This window comes from Rutidosis leptorrhynchoides, chromosome 7 (genome assembly GCF_046630445.1).
Source record: "Rutidosis leptorrhynchoides isolate AG116_Rl617_1_P2 chromosome 7, CSIRO_AGI_Rlap_v1, whole genome shotgun sequence".
Classification (NCBI taxonomy): Eukaryota; Viridiplantae; Streptophyta; class Magnoliopsida; order Asterales; family Asteraceae; genus Rutidosis; species Rutidosis leptorrhynchoides.
In genome coordinates, this window is record NC_092339.1 from 187,305,112 (window position 1) to 187,322,500 (window position 17,389).

The following is a 17,389-nucleotide window of genomic DNA, read 5'->3' on the forward strand; positions in this document are numbered from 1 at the left end:
AAAAGTTTCGCCTTGGAAGGGTGTTATTCATTTTGGTAAAAGAGGGAAGTTAAGTCCTCGTTTCGTGGGACCGTTTGAGATCATTGAAAGAGTTGGACCGGTGGCTTATCGTTTGAAGTTGCCACAAGAACTCAGTGCTGTTCACGATGTTTTCCATATTTCGAACTTAAAGAAGTGTTTGGCTGAATTTGATCAGACTATTCCTTTGGAGGAACTTCAAGTTGACAAGCAATTGCATTTTATTGAGGAGCCAGTTGAGATCATGGACCGAGAGGTTAAGACTCTTAAACATAGCAGAATTCCTATTGTTCGGGTCCGATGGAACGCTAGACGCGGTCCCGAGTTCACTTGGGAGCGTGAAGACCAAATGAAGCAGAAGTACCCACATTTGTTCTCAGATGCCGAGTCAACCCCTGCGCCTGCTTAAATTTCGGGACGAAATTTCCATAACGGGGAGGTACTGTCACGACCCTACTTTTTCCGTTATCCTTTTCCGTTAATTATTTAACGACCGTTAACTGTTAGTGTGCCACGTCATTTCTATGACCTATATTATTATTTTTGTAATAATATATATATAATAATTATTATGTGTTATATGAATATATGTATTCATATTTTAATTTATACGTTTCTACGTCTCGCGGATTTCCATCCGGCGAATCTTTTCGGTTTTTAAACCAACGGTCGAGCTTTCGGGATTTTTAAATCCTAAATATTTTAAATATGATATTTTATGATCATATTATTATTAGGTGTATTTATATTTATTTTTCGTCGCGCGTTTGTTATCTTTCCGGATTTTTAATCGCGTAAGCGTGTTTTCGCGTTTCGGGATTCGTTCGGGCTTTCGGGCCATCGGACTTTAAGCACTTAGCAAATTTGGCCCACCATGGGGCCCACCCTACCCATTTTCGGCCGAAGCCACAAGGGAGGGGGGATACACTCCCTTGTTTTCCCATATTTTGATTTATTTTATTTTTACAAAATCTTATCTAAACCTAAAACCTAATTTTTTGCTTTCTTCCTCCCTTTCTCTCTTTTGGGCGATGACCACCACCACCATAAACATCATCACCATCAATCAAAATATTACTTGGATCACCAAATCGTTTATACAATCGTGTTCCTCTCTTCGTTCTCTACGCGATCATATACTTTGATTCTCGATTTGGGTATAAACCCTAACCCTAGCTTTTTGATTTTTCATATATATTACTGATTTTGAATGTTATATTATTAGTATGATGTATATTAGTTGTTGTAATGTTGTTTGGATGCGTAGAATTACTCGTTTGCTTATGATTTCGGTTTGTAAATTTTGGACAGCAGCATAATTCGTATTTTCTGACTTTGTAACTGATATGAATGTTAAAATAAAGTACATAAATGAGTTCCTCTCATCAAGACATTAATTTTAGACTCCGGATTCATGTCGTTTCGATTCTCGGAGCCCTAGATATGCTTAATTTGATTTTTGTTAAAGATTGAAAGGTGTTCTTGGCATGAACAAGGTTGGGTCCGACTTTGTGACCATTCTTGGTGTCTTTAGGGTGTGTCATTTGGTTAGGACTGATGGTGGGACGAATTTTCATGTTCGGGTCACCTAAATCCGAGCCACGGTTCACCCGTTGTGCCCGAATTACTGTTTTGAGTAAATTGATTTCCCAATTGTTGTCATGGCTGATATCCACGACCTAGGGACTGTTCTTGGAGTGTTCTTGAGTTCATAATTGTGTCGGGTGGTTTGAGTAGGTGAAGTTGCATATGTGGCTTGCCCGAAACCGACACCCGGGGCTCAAGATACGACCCGATGAACTTTTAAACTTAAAAACTTATGGTTAATGATTTAACTTATGATAAAAATTATGGATTTCATTATTAATAAATTACTTTCGATAAAAGAAGTAATTATTATTATTTAAGACTTATGATATAAATATTTATTATATCATTTAATTATTAATTATAATTTAATTAACATTTTAATTAAACTTATGATTAATAATACTTTTATTATTAAAGGAAAATACTTATGATAAGTATTAAATTTGTTTTTGAGAAATTATTAAAAGACTTATAATAAAGATTAAATAATTATTTAATTATTATAAGACTTAATCATTATTTAATTATGATTTAATTATTAAATACTTATGATTTAATAATTTTAATTAGAAACTTATGATATGATTAATAATTCATTATTAATTAAAAATACTTATGATATAATTTAAAAACTATTATTATTAATAATACTTATATTATGATTAGTATTTAATTAATTTATTTAAATACTTATGTCGTACTAATTATAACATTTCAACTTATATTAATTTTAATAATTCATTTTATTTAATTAAACTTATGTTAAGACATTATTATACACTTTTGACTTTAAATAACATTATAACCTATGTTATTATTATAACTTACACTTTTAAAATTAATGTTGACTATGTTTGACCAAGGTTGACTTTTGAGTTGACTTTCGATTGACTTTGACTTTCAGTTGACTTCTGTTGACTTTCTAAATAAGGAAACTTTCCTAACTTCAAAACTTTCTAAAAATAGAACTTTCTAAATTTGGAAACTTTCCAAAAATAGAAACTTTCCAAAAATAGAAACTTTCCAAAAATAGAAACTTTCTAAAAATAGAAAGCGTGTGTCCTTATGCTGTTCCAATCAAACCGATGCTTGCTGAGTAATGTTCTATGTCTACTTGCAACATGTACAATAGCTATCATACTAAGACTTGACCTAAGTTAGTTATTTATTTCGACCTGCTTTATTTATAGGTCGGCGTTGTGATCTTTCTTGATCACTTTACTTTACTTGTTGTTCGCTTGTTTGTGAGATTTCTTCAGTTGCTATTTAAGGTGAGTTATAGTCCCGTTTTTACATACTTTTCAAAGTATACTTTTTGGGATGTGATTACATGCATATTTTTATTTACGGTTAGACACAAGTAACAGTTAAATTTAATTATTCATTGTGAGTTGGACAAAAATATTCCCTAGTCTGGTAACTGTAATCATTGGTTTCTACCGGTGAACGCGAATCCTACGGATAGATCTATCGGGTTTGACAACCCCATTTCGAGCTAGTCGCGCTAGCAATTTGTTTATCGGAATGTTTAGTACTTCGTAATTTGTTGTAGATACACTGTCCAAGTGTATATTTTCATTGTGTTTGGTAAGGGTAAATAAAGGGTTAAGTGGTTACCAGGTGGCTCATTGATAATGGAATAATGTTTAATGTTTTCTAACATTTTTAAATCTTGTGGTCTAAAGTTTACTTATTTATTTAAACCTATAATTCACTCAACCTTTGTGTTGACAGTTTACTTGCATGTTTTCACAGGTACTTGAGTTATTTGATGCTTCCGCTGTCGTTAGAAGAGTCTGCATGCATTTGGGCAGATTTTATGAAACTATTTATGAAACTTAAGCTTGCATTCTATTTTTGGATAATTTAAATTGTGGGTTTGTTGGCAAGGTTTTGTGTCAACTTTTGGTTTATTACTATGGTTGGTTGTTTAAAACTACATATTTTGGTTTGTTTCCTTTTTGGGAAAACTTTTGAAATAAAAGAATGCAACTTTGTTTATTTAATTCATTTAAGTCCGATCAAGCTGTGGGACCAACTGACGGATCCGTTAAGTGTTTTGACGGGGTCGTCACAATTTCCACTAGAGATATATTTTTTATACAATACTTTTATAAAGATAATATTAAAAGAAAATAAAGTAGTCTACGAAATACTCTCCTGGCCTGTTTGTAGAGCAGTGTTTGCGAAGTATCCATTAAGTTTGAAGGTATCATCATCGTCCTCGAGTCTTAGAAAATCCTCGAGTGGCTGTCCTGCATCCAAATCAGGGCCAAATAGTGTGTCTAGACATAGGTCTGATGGTATCTCCAGGTGTGATAGGCTCGGGACTGGCTCCCCATCAGGGATGTTCCTGGTGATCTCAAAGACCTGGGCCATAGGTGGCTCTACTGAGATAGGGACTGTGACTAAGTGGCAGCCCTCAGGTAGCTCACGAATAAGGATTGTCTCAATGACTGGAGCAGGTGAAACAGCTAAAACAAGCGGCGTGATAGGAGTAGTATGTACTGGGCAACTGCTGAGGCTACTGAATGCACTGAGACTAGAGTAGAGCGCCTAGGAGTAGCTTATCATGTAGGTGGAACACGACGTGCTAATCTGAATGATGAAGGGCCTAGAGTACTCCGGGGCATTCCTTTACGCTGAAGATATGCTCTGAAAGCTCTGTAGAGTCTCTGGCGATCTCTAAGTATTGCCCATGTGATAGTTGTGTCACTCATATTGGCTCCATGGTGAATCACAACATGCGACTCATGCAGCTCTAATGGCTCTGGATGCTCAGCTGGTCTAGAACCTAAACGCCTGAAGCGTCGTACTGGAGGAGCTGGCGGTGCCGTACTGATATCCTCCTCAACACTCTATAATCAAACTTCTCGGGCCTAGCTGTCCCGTCGAAGGCATGTGCTGATCTGTGCAGCTCTCTTATAGGTAAACCCTGGGAGTCCTCCTCCTGCAGATGGAAATGTTATAGGAAGCTCCTGAACTTGGCATTTTGCCTGGATACATTTCAACAAACCAGTAAGTACTAAGCACAAGTATGGTGCTTAGGGTTAGTGCACAGTAAAGTAAAATCATAGACTAAAAATAAATTGAAATAAAAATAAAAATTAAAAAGGATAAGCAAGGGGTGCCTCCCAAGAGCGCTTTGTTTATCAAGTCGTTACATCTCGACTTTTCTGTCTGGATACATTTCAACAAACCAGAAGAGACATTCCTCCCTGTTGTGGTCTTCTAGATAAGCTTTCAGTTGGTGGCCATTGACTTTGAAGTTTTCGGTAGGCCCTTCTAATTCTATGGATCCATGCTAAAAAGCGTGTATTACTTTAAATGGGCCACTCCATCGTGATTTGAATTTACCCGCGAATTTCTTGAATCGAGAATTGAAGAGTAGAACTTTATCTCCAGGAGCGAACTTTGTTGGTATCAGTTTTGCATCGTGTGTCAGCTTCGTTCGTTCCGTGTAGATATATGATGTCTCATATGCTTGGTCTCTTAATTCAGCAAGTTCATTCATCTGCATCTTTCGATGCCTGGCGGTTACTGAAGGATTGAGGTTACAGGTCTTCAGTGCCCAGAGAGCTTTGTATTTGAGTTCTAGCAGAAGGTGATAGGCTTTTCCATAGATCATGTTGTAGGGTGTAGCTCCTAGAGGATTCTTGTAAGCATTTCGGATTGCCCAAATAGCATCATCTAGTTTCTCGGCCCATTTATTCCCATGATGGCCGACAGTTCGTTCTAGTTATCTTTTGAGTGCTCTATTAGTGACTTCTGCCTATTCGTTGGTCTGCGGATGATAGGTAGTGGACATCTTGTGGGTACCTCCATATTGTTGCATCACCTTTATGAATTGAGTATTACAGAAGTGTGTGCCTCTATCACTTATTATAACGCGGGGAGCTCTGAATAGGCAGAAGAGTCTTTTCAAGAAGTTGGTGATGATCTTGGCATCATTGTTTAGAAATGTTTGAGTTTCGACCCATCTGGATACGTAATGTACTACTACGAGGACATATTCTTTCCCGTTAGACTTGGGGAACGGCCCCATAAAGTCTAATCCCCATATATCGAAGATTCTGCAAGCTTGGATGTTAGTCCGAGGCATCTCATTCTTCATAGAGATAATCCCTTGTCTTTGAAAAGCGTCGCAACTCTTTACAAGATCTTGTGCGAAATAGAGTAGGCCAATAAAATCCTGAATCGTAGACTTTTGTTGCGATTAAGTTTTCTCCATGATGACCTCCAGTTGGTCCATGATGACATTGGTGAAGAACCCATGTTACTTATTTCTCATCTACGCATCTCCTGATTATCTGATTAGGGCAAATTCTGAACAGGTACTGATCTTTCCAGCAGTAGTACTTAGCATCCCTGAAGAACTTCCTTCTTCGGGATGTGCTCATTCCTTTTTATACTAATCCGGCAACTAGATAGTTGGCTATGTCAGTGTACCAAAGGGTATCAGTGAATTGTGATCCTATGTTAGCTTGTCCTAAGCTCATAAGCTGTTCTTGCAAAAATCTGTCTCCAATATCTTGTTCAACAAGTTGTTCCATCGCTGGATTCTCCCAATGACTGCGACGTTCTACTGCTCCTTTCTTATCTTTAATCTCAATATCAAATTCTTAAAGGAGTAAGATCCATTGTAGGAGTCTTGGTTTAGCATCTTGCTTAGTAAACATATATTTTAAGGCTGAATGATCTATGTAAACCGTAGTTTTGGACAGAATGAGATAAGAACGAAATTTTTCAAAGGCAAAAACTACTTCTAGCATCTTCTTTTCCATAGTGGTGTAATTCTCTTGAGCTCTGGTCAAGGTTTTGCTGGAATAATAGATCGGATGGAAATGCTTATCTCTCCGTTGTCCTAGTACAACTCCAACTGCGAAGTCACTAAAATCACACATGATTTCGAATGGTAACCTCCAATCAGGAGATATCATGATGGGTGCATGTGTGAGCTAGATATGCCCGAATCGGACAGTTTATTTATGTAGTGTCGTTAGGTCGTAAAACGTCAATTCAGGATATCAACAGAAGAAGTTGATTGTTTAATTTATATATGTTGGGCCTAAATCTATTATTCCTTCCTATGGGTTAGCAAGGGCAAATATGACCTAGGGTCGTTCCTTGAGCAGTCGAATTTGAAACGGAGCTTATTCAGATAATTTAGTAATTAATATTGGGTTTGTACACAATTTAGTATCCAAGACTAGTGGCAAGGTACACCTTGTGTGGAGAGGCATGACCCTTTTGGTCCCAATAAATTGGCGACTGTTTGGAAAATCCAACAACCAAGTCCAACAGGTTTATTCTAGACACCACTTTATTCGGAATATCAAATTGTGTAAAGGCTATAGTTGGGTTGATTTGTTTATAATTGTATTTAAAATATTAAAGCAATATAATTAAAATAAGGTAGCTAGCATGCAACAGCTAAGGACAGAGAAGACGTGGTTCACCATGATTTAAGATAACGTAGTTTCGAGATGGTTGTGGGACACTCAATGGATGGATATATCTTGGTGTAAATACTAGATTCCCTACTAATTGATTTCTCGATTAGCATGTCACGAAGAACTAGGCTATCGTGATTCTGATCGGATGGACTATGCTCAACTCCTGACGTTTTTTCTGGTTTAAGGATATAAGCGGCCCATCTTGGACACAGTGCACACCTTGGGCGCACGAATAAAGTAGCATAGCCATATATACATATATATACACATATATATATATATATATATATATATATATATATATATATAATATCCAACCTTTCTTAACACCTTAGTGTATCACCCAAGTGAGTCGATATGATTGTTTTTCGAATTCCTTTCTGTCAATGGTTTGGTAAAATCTAAGAGTTTGTAGACAAATTAGAAGTTCTCAGTCATCCTTAAAGATTTATAAGCTTAATTTGTATTGTAGTACGTTAAATTGCGATTTATGACTTAAACCAGCCCTTACTTATATCTACCCACTAAATCCCTTAGTTATCCACTATGTACTGCACTTATAATGGTTCCATAGCTTCTAACATTGACCATGCTCAAGTGGTCCTATAGTACATCAACACTGTACTCTACTGTTGCAACAATATTTCCTTGAGTCTTATAATCTTGACCAATGTCTTGATCTGGTCCTACGGTAATTCCTATGTACTTTATGGTATTTTCGATGGGTTCAAACCTTGACTAATGTATAAACATAGATAATTAGTTACCTTATATTTTTCGACTTTATAAAAGGTTTTAATCACGCTTATTGGTGGAAGGACGATAATAACGAGGTTTAATATCATAGACAAAAAGTGAGTACGAAACGATAATCATCCCTAACTAACATTATCATGACAAACAATCAAGCAATTACTCACACATCATGGCAACAAGCATTTCTAATATTAATAAATCACAAATATCGTAAAAGAATATTATAATAAATTAATAAAAGAAAGGATAGATGTTACCGAATAATGTAGTCAGAATAACGCTTGCATTTCTTCATAATATCCATATCGTTACAATGCTTGATAGCTTCTACTAGTAACTACATATTAATCTCGTATTGATCACTAGAGAGCTATAATAGAGAGATAATTATATTTCCTAATCTCTGTACTTTTCCCTCTGATAACTCCTAAATTATACATGTTTTTGAATACATTTTGAGGAGTTATTTTGGCATTTTAAAGACATTTTAGGTACTTTAACATACAAAAAAGGATAAAATCAAGAAAAATGTATTTTTTTAATGTTTTGTTTGAGAAAATGTGTTAAAACAGGGAAAAAACGGGAAAAAGCAGAAAAGGACTATGCAGCCGCTGGCCAGGGTTCAAGGAAGCCGCCAGCTTTGGAGTACATATACCAGAATGTTCTAGAATTGCTCGCAAAATTGGATGAACTTGTTGATCAAGTAAAATACAGTTAAAGCCGCCGGCTTCACACTGAAGCCCCTGGCCTAAGTCACACGGTTTCTCGACTTGTCGACCAAGTTCATGTAAAAATGGAAACAAAATCAAAAAGATTGCCGGATCACTGAAGCCGCCGGCCTGCTATCAAAGCCGCCGGCTTAATTATGACGGTTACGCGTTTTGTGCTTGCGGATCAAGGTAAACTTGCAAAAGGAGTCACCGACCCAAGGAAGCTGCTGGCTTGGCAACCGATTCTAAATAGTATAAATAGAGGGCTCCTGTTACAGTTTTCAATGTACAACTTAATACAACACTTTTTAGTTACGTTTTTCTTTTAGGGTTTTCTCTAAAACCCTTAGATTAGATTTATTTTACATTGTAATCAAGAATTATTCAAGTTATCTATTCAAGTTCTTTTCATCTACCTTTTGAGGTATGATTCTATCTCTATCTTATTGTTTAATCTGTTTTATTTATTTTACTCGTGTCTGTCCGTCTTCTGCTATGAACTAAACGTTCATAGTGGTCGAGTTACTGGTTCATGCTTCATCCGTACAGTTTCTGGTTCTTTTCCAGATCTGTATGGTCGAGTTTCTGTCATGATATTTGAACTGTTTTGAATCTGTTATGCTTTAATATACTTGATTACCATGTTTAATGATAAGATAACATGATTTTAGGGTTGATTAATACTTGATCCTATGATCTATTATTCGATTCTTTAGATCTAGTCTATCAAACTTGTCAAATTGAATTGCATGCAACTACGTTAAACAGTATAATAGTGATAAATATGTTGAATTTGAATTACGCTTATATAACAGAGTTTGATATTGTTAGGCTTAATCGAAGAACCTTTGTTTAGATTTGTTTAATTAATGATTGCATGTGAACTTAGTAGTAATTGACTTTCAGCTAGTAACTTTAGTTGATCTACTTGGTGTTTAATAGCTTATATAATTTGTCAGTCTATTTGCATGTTGATCCTCATCACAAGATAAATATGCATCATGTAATTGAATTAAATATGAAGAATTGAGATTTTAGCCATGCACATCACGTGTCTAGCATATGCTTTAAGTCCTACCTATTGAATAATATGCAACACTTAGCTTAGCCTATTAAGGGGTAATAGTTGGTCTATGATTATTATTCTGCTTTGTGTTAATATAAGTTATGAAACTTGCCTAATATGATTCCCGTATGAGTTATTCGTTCATGTAACTGCTTTTATTTTTAATTGTTTTGAATCTTCAACTCCTTGTTTTGCTTTATTATTTTGTTTATCTTTAAAAGCATCTCTTTCCTAAGAGATAAGAATCTATCGTATAAAAATATAAAAATCTATCTTTAATTCTTTAATAAGGATTAAACTATTTAATAGAACAACTCTTATCTGCATCTACGCTCTCTTGGGACGATAACCTGAAATAATACCTCTGATCGGGTCTTGTTGCTCGTCAGGGTGTTAAAGGTAAAATAAAGGTTTTATAAATTTAAAAGTTGAAATTCAAATTAAGCACTACTTCACATACACTTTTGACACATCACTCTCTCTAGAATCTAGAGAGAACTAATCTCCTATAGATCACTAGAGAGCGACTAGAGATGTTTTAGAGAGAGAAGTGAAGAAGGTGTGCGTTGAAATCCCCCATTTATAGGAAATGCTTGGTGGCAAAATTGTAATTAAATGGCTAAAAACGGCTTGCCACTGGCAAGCTGTTTTGCAGGCCGATTTTCTAGGCCATTTGCCAAGCCAAGCCATATTTTATGCCTGTTTGCTGGCAGGCCGTTTTCCCTTATGGCAAGCCGTTTGCTGAATCGTAATTTGTCTTTCACCGTTTTCGCTCTAGAATCTTCGTTTTAGCTCCATTTCTGATGATTCTTGTGCCCACATGTTCGTAATTAAATATCATACAACATGGAATTAAGTAAATAAACTTTTCCAAAAATTTTAAAATAAGTTATTTAAACGCGAATTAATCGTCTTAGCCGGTTTTGCTCGTTTTTCCTCGTTTTTCATCCGTTTTTAGTGATTCTTGAAACATAGCCTTTGTAATGACATAATTTACCAAATGAAGCAAATAAATGCATATTTATATGATAAAGTCAATTACTTTATCATAAATGGGGCTAATATCGGGGATACAAACGTGACTATTTACCCGATATCAAATATCCCACACTTAGACTTTGCTTGTCCTCAAGCAAACCTTTCTTTTATTTTGAGTCCAAGAGTGCTTCTGAGGTTTCCGTTCTATTATTCAATTGGCTTGTTATTTATTATAAGACCATAATCAGACAAACCGTCTTCTAAAAGGGTAGAAACTATCTCTGCAAGCATGAGGGGAGGTTACGTGACTTTGGCTTCCTTACACGGGTCACTCAAGTCACTCAAGTGTTTGGGGTTCCCTATCAATCTATGAAATGAATTCGGTCATAGCCAGTCATGCTGCAAGTATTGTCATAGGCTCGACCAAGAATCAAATCTCCACCGGTTAGATAAGGACAGCACTGATCGTCTCCCTAATTATTCTTTCAAGAGGAAGAGCGGGTTCAAGGGTTGGTTTACGGAGAAAAATAAAGGCTTTGATATGGCGAAAAGGGTGATTTTAGAATCATTGAAATTTAAAGAGATTCGATAGATTTTGGTATCATGAGGATATACTTTGCTAGGAAAGATGATACTCTATTTTTTTTTTTTTAAGAGTTCCTTTAGAGGATACTGATTTTTAGCGAAGTTTTTTTTTCTTTTCTGCAATCCTCCTGGGTCACAATCTTCATTTTCTTGGGGATATATGCTTTTATTCGAAGATTTTTCTCTTCTTTATTTTGGAGACTTTGCTCAACTTTTTTTTTTTTTTTTTTTTTTGCATATCCCATTTTCATAACCTTGTCTATTTCTTCTTGTGCCCAGAGAGAAAGGTATTTCACCAGAAATATGTCTTTTTGACCTATCAAAAACAGTCTGGAATTTCGGAATTTTTCGACAAGTGTTTGAAGTAAACTTGGTCGATCTATCTCTTTGAATTTCTAGATTTTGGAAATGAGAAAGGAAAGAGGGTGGAAAGGGTAACATATTTGATAGTGAATTTGGGGGTGAGTATTTTCTGATTCATCAACTCTTTGGGATGAGTTGGTTAGTTTAAATGCGTGGAATGAAAACGAAAACGGATGGTTTTTATCTTCTCTATTCAGAATGATTTTGGAAGGAGTATCGCACCTACACTACGTATGGTGCTTACTAACCATTTGCCTCGAAATGTATGTCAAGGTCAAGTTCTAACTCTAAATGCTAACATCGGCACTCTCACAGAAAAGATAGTGAAACATTAAAAATGAATGCTTATTGTGCCATTTTTTGGGGTGCCTCACAATAATTATATTGAGTCGATAATGCCGAGTCATGCAATGCTCTTTTAGAGACTCGGTTCACCCTTAAGAAGATTTATGTCCTCATTTGTCTTAATTTTTAGAACAAACAAGCTTGATTTTTGAAAGTACTTTTTCTAGAAAGTATTATTTAGTCAAAATTTTTGATAAATTTACGTTGAGGACAAAGAATCTAAATAGTAGGTATACTGAAAAGCTTAGTAAAATTCTAAGTTAAAAATATTTTCCGAGCATCCCGTAGCTATTTACGGTGTGCTACACTGCAATCCTACACTTAGAGGAACATTGTCCTTAATGTTCATTCTTAGATTTTTAGGGAGCTAAAATCCCGCACTTAGAGTTTGAACATGTCGTAAAATATATCTAAGCTCAATATTGGGTTAGAATCTCACACTTAATGATAAGCTTAGGATAGGGTATAGTTTAAGGATATAACGAAGCAAAATAATTAAATGAAGAGAAAGAAACGAATTAATCCCCTTGGGTGCGACTGTGAGCTGAGGATCTGAAGGTAGATGGAGTTGGAACCATCTTCTGCTGGATTCGAATTGGTCTTCTTGATGTGTACTCGTGCTCATTAGGGCATTCTCATCCTCCATACAACATCCACCAATATCTTGCAATGAAATAATCAACGGGTTTCCTTGTCGTTTCATCATTATTCAAAGAGTCTCCACCACAGGCATCAATAACTGTCAATTACTTGTAAAAATGGAAAAGATCAAACCTAGACAGGTGATTAAGCTTTAGGCAATAGTCTCACTGATTCGCGTTTTGATGAAAAAGTTTATTTGAAAACTTGTGGGTTTCAAAATTAGGTTTTTGAAAATTCAACAAATCAGTGTATGACTAAAAAGCTTAATCTCACACTTAAAGTGTTGACTGCCTATAATTTTAAGACTTTTGAAATAATGTAGTAATTTAATTCACTTAAGCCCAAGACAAGTAGGACAAGTGAATTCTTCCTAAAAAAACGTTGAAAATTTTATTTTAAGCTTCACTTTTCACTTATTCAATTAACCTAATTATCCTAATCTAACTACTACTAAAGCCATAGAAAAATAAACACACGGGTTGCCTCCCAAGAAGCGCTTGTTTTTGTTCGAGTCACGAGCCTGACTCTAGCCTTATTTCTCAGGAAATCTAGGCAGTTCCCTTGCATCCATCAGTAGACACAAGAAGTAATATTAGAACATACCGATGAGATTGAAGTGGACATAGAATAAGGTATGTCCAATGAGAGGAGAAAGTGGTTTGAAGTGAATGCTTTTTTTAACTTGAGGTATAACAAAGCTATCAATTTCTTTTACCTCCTTGATTTGTGCGGGTTGGTCAAAAGGGTCCTCATCACTCCATGATGTGTATGTCATTATGTAACTGAGTGATGCTTTATAGGGTAGCCCAGACGCAAAACCAGTCTTTCTTCTTTGTGACTTCTGGTTCGTCGTAATTTTGTTCTCTAAGGATGGAGGTGGGACAATGTCCATTGACGTCTCCAACGTGGTAGCAACATTAACAACTTCTTCGATGCTAGAATCCTCCATCTATTTCTTCTCATCCGGGCTTTCCATTTCAATTTCTTCATCCACCTCCTCGTCACTCTGGTCGTGAGATTCAAGTATAATTGGTTCAGAGAGTTCTTTTAGAACGAAAACCTCTCCAGTCATTAAAAGATCAAAATAATGTGGGAGTGAAGATTGGGTTGGTGTGGAGTGGTTATTCTTCTTGTCTTCTACTTCTATCTTCTTCTCTTCATTCTCGGAATATAAGGTGACTTTCCTAGTAGAGATGGTATTTACTTCGGCGTTCCCATCAGAAGGACATACAGACTCGTCGATCGTGAAAGTGACTTCTTCTCTACGGGCTCTCAAGATGATAGTCTGTGAATAAACGTCAACGATCACTTTGGCTATATTCATGAAAGGCCTTCCTAAGATGATAGGGGTTTTCATGTCTTCTTTATAGTCCATAACCACAAAGTCAGTCGGAAAGAGGAATTTGTCGACCTTAACCATGACGTTCTCAGCTATTCCCTTAGGATATGTAGTGGATTGGTCAGCTAGTTGGATGCTCATTTTGGTAGGGTTTAGGTTTCCAATTTCGAGTCTCGGGAGCAGTGAGTAGGGCATGAGATTGATGCTGGCACCAAGGTCAGCGAGAGAATAGATAGTACTAGATTGGTAGATAGAACAAGGAAGGGTAAATCTTACCGGTATCTCCTAGTTTTTCAGGAATAGTATTTAAGAGAATGGCTGAACAATCCGCGTTCAGCGAGACATTGGGTACTTCGGGTACCTTATCCTTGGTTGATAGGAGTTTCCTAAAATACTTCTTTCTATGAGAATTTTTAGACACAGTGTCCAAAAATTTACCGTCAAGCTTGAAAGATTTCATTTTGTTATGTCTTTGTTTGAGATGACCTGGGAACGGAATGTGTGCTTTCTCATTGGGTTTAGGTGATGACTCAATGACTACTACAGAACGGGTATTATTTAGTTTCTTCTCCGTAGAAGAAACTGAAGGTTGGCTATGTGCCACCTTTGAGTCATTTTTAGGACAACCTAGAGAATCGAGACGTTGATTTAGCTGGCTTATTTGATTTTCAAGACTACTCAAGTGATTAGTTATGACTAAGTTAGCTAAGTCTTATCTTGCTGTGATCATGTTCATGATTCGTAGTAGGACATCGTCTGGACTTGTCTCTAGTGGGGTAGTGGGTTTGGTAGATTGGTTGTGCGGATGAGCTAGGATCTTATCGGAGTAGACAATAGAGTCCTCACATTCAGCCTCGTATACCTTGGCCGGATGTGGGACAGTACAATTCTGGGATAATCGCACTTGAGACACATGTTGCGGGAGTTTCTTTAGCTCTCCAACTTCTTTGGTGAGGTTTTCTATTTAGTCCGAGAGAAATTTTATGGTTTTATTTTTGATAGGATCGGAGGCAGAAAGCGGTGTTGCTGATGAAATGTGCTCTTCCGTGTTCCAATCGTGAGGGTGCATAGTCATCTCCTCGATCAATCTCCAGGCCTTGTTAGCAGTGAAGTTCATGAAGTTACCCTGAGAAACAGCATTAAGAGTAGACTTGTTGTTCCGATTCAGACCATTGTAGAAGGTCAAAATCTGATCAGAGCTCTCAAGACGGTGGTTTGGGCATCTTCGAAGAAAAAATTTGAATCTATCCCATGCAGTGTAGAGTGATTCATCGGAAGCTTGTTGAAAGTTTACGATGTCATTCCTAAGTCTGATTTGTTTTGATGGGGGAAAGTATTTGATTAAGAAATTGGTTGAAATTTCCTCCCAGGAGGTGATAGAGTTGGGTTCTAACCCCTCAAACCAGGTTTTTGCATGAAGAGTTAAGGTATAGGGGAACAGATACAGATAAACTACATCATGTTCAACCCCGTTTTGCTTATATGAGTTGAATAAGGAGATGAATCTATCTAAGTGAGAGTTGGGATCGTCAATTGGTAAGCCTTGGAACTGGCAATGGTTGTGAATGAGTTGTATGATGTTATGCTTAAGCACAAAAGGTGCTATGTTAACCTCTGAATAGAGTATCGGTCCTCCTCGTCCTTCTAACGAGGGTTTGGTGATGTCAGCGAGAGTGATGCATGTGGCCATCGTCGAACTATTAGTAGGTAGGTGTGGATCTCATCAGATGGGTAAAATGTATGATATCGGATAGAAGAAAGGATGTGTCTGAAGAATTCTTAGTGGTCTAAGTAGTTTAAACCATCCTAAAGGTTCACTAATAATGAAGTCCATTTTAAACTTTTTAATATTATCTAACCTAACAACGGTAAACTAGTAACTTTTGACAAAGCTAGTCTCAGTCAAAAGCGTCTATTAAAAACTAACTAATCTAAACAGACTCCAAATCGTACTACCGCTCCCTAGCAACGGCGTCAAAAAATAACTACTACCTATATGCCCGAATCGGACGGTTTATTTATGCGGTGTCGTTAGGTTGCAAAATGTCAATTCAGGATATCAACAGAAGAAGTTGATTGTTTAATTTATATATGTTGGGCCTAAATCTATTATTCCTTCCTATGGGTTAGCAAGGGCAAATATGACCTAGGGTCATTCCTTGAGCGTTCAAATTTGAAACGGAGCTTATTTAGATAATTTAGTAATTAAGAATGGGTTTGTACACAATTTAGTATCCAAGACTAGTGGCCAGGTACACCTTGTGTGGAGAGGCATGACCCTTTTGGTCCCAATAAATTGACGACTGTTCAGAAAATCCAATAACCAAGTCCAACCAGTTTATTCTAGACACCACTTTATCCGGAATATCAAATTGTATAAAGGCTATAGTTGGGTTGATTTGATATTTGATAAAGCAATATAATTAGATAAGCAAGCTAGCATGCAATAACCTAGGACAGAGAATACGTGGTTCACCATGATTTAAGATAACGTAGTGTCAGGATGGTTGTGAGACACTCAATGGATGGATATACCTTGTTGTAAACACTAGATTCCTTACTAATTGATTTCTCGATTAGCATGTCACGAGGAACTAGGCTATCGTAATTTTGATCGGATAGACTATGCTCAACTCCCGACGCTTTATCCAGTTTAAGGATATAAGCGACCCATCTTGGATGCAGTGCATACCTTGGGCGCACGAATAAAGTAGCATAGCCATATATATATAATATCCATTCTTTTTTAACACCTTAGTGTATCACCCAAGTGAGTGGTTATGATTGTGTTTTGAATTCCTTTCTGTCAATGGTTTGGTAAAATCTAAGGGTTTGTAGACAAATTAGAACTTCTGATAGTTCTCAGTCAGCCTTAAAGATTTATAAGCTTAGTTTGTATTGTAGTGCGTTAAATTCCCATTTATGACTTAAACCAGCCCTTTGTGATGACCCGGAAATTTCCGACCAAATTTAAACTTAATCTTATATGAATTCGACACGATAAGCAAAGTCTATTAAATTGAGTCTCATAATGTTTGAACTATTTCCATGAAAGCATTTGACCTTTGACTATTTTCGACGGTTCATGAACAATTGTGTGTAAATAAATATGTATGTATGTATATATATATATATATATATATATATATATATATATATATATATATATATATATATATATATATATATATATATATATATATATATATATATATATGTATGTATATATTAATTTGTATTAATATAATATCATTTAATTATGTGATTTAAACATGTAAAGTAATTTACAAAATAGTAAGATATCATTAAAATAAATATATAAATATACATATATATGAAATTTGTACACAGTAATTATATGTATGTTGTAATATACATAATGTATATAAACATTAAATATTCAAATGCGTTATTATAGGTATTACATAACTAATAAAATGTAATATTATTATATTAAATTTAATTATGAGTAAAAATATAATTATTATATTACTTTCATTATTTATATTGAAATCAGTATTATTAATAGTATTAATTTAAT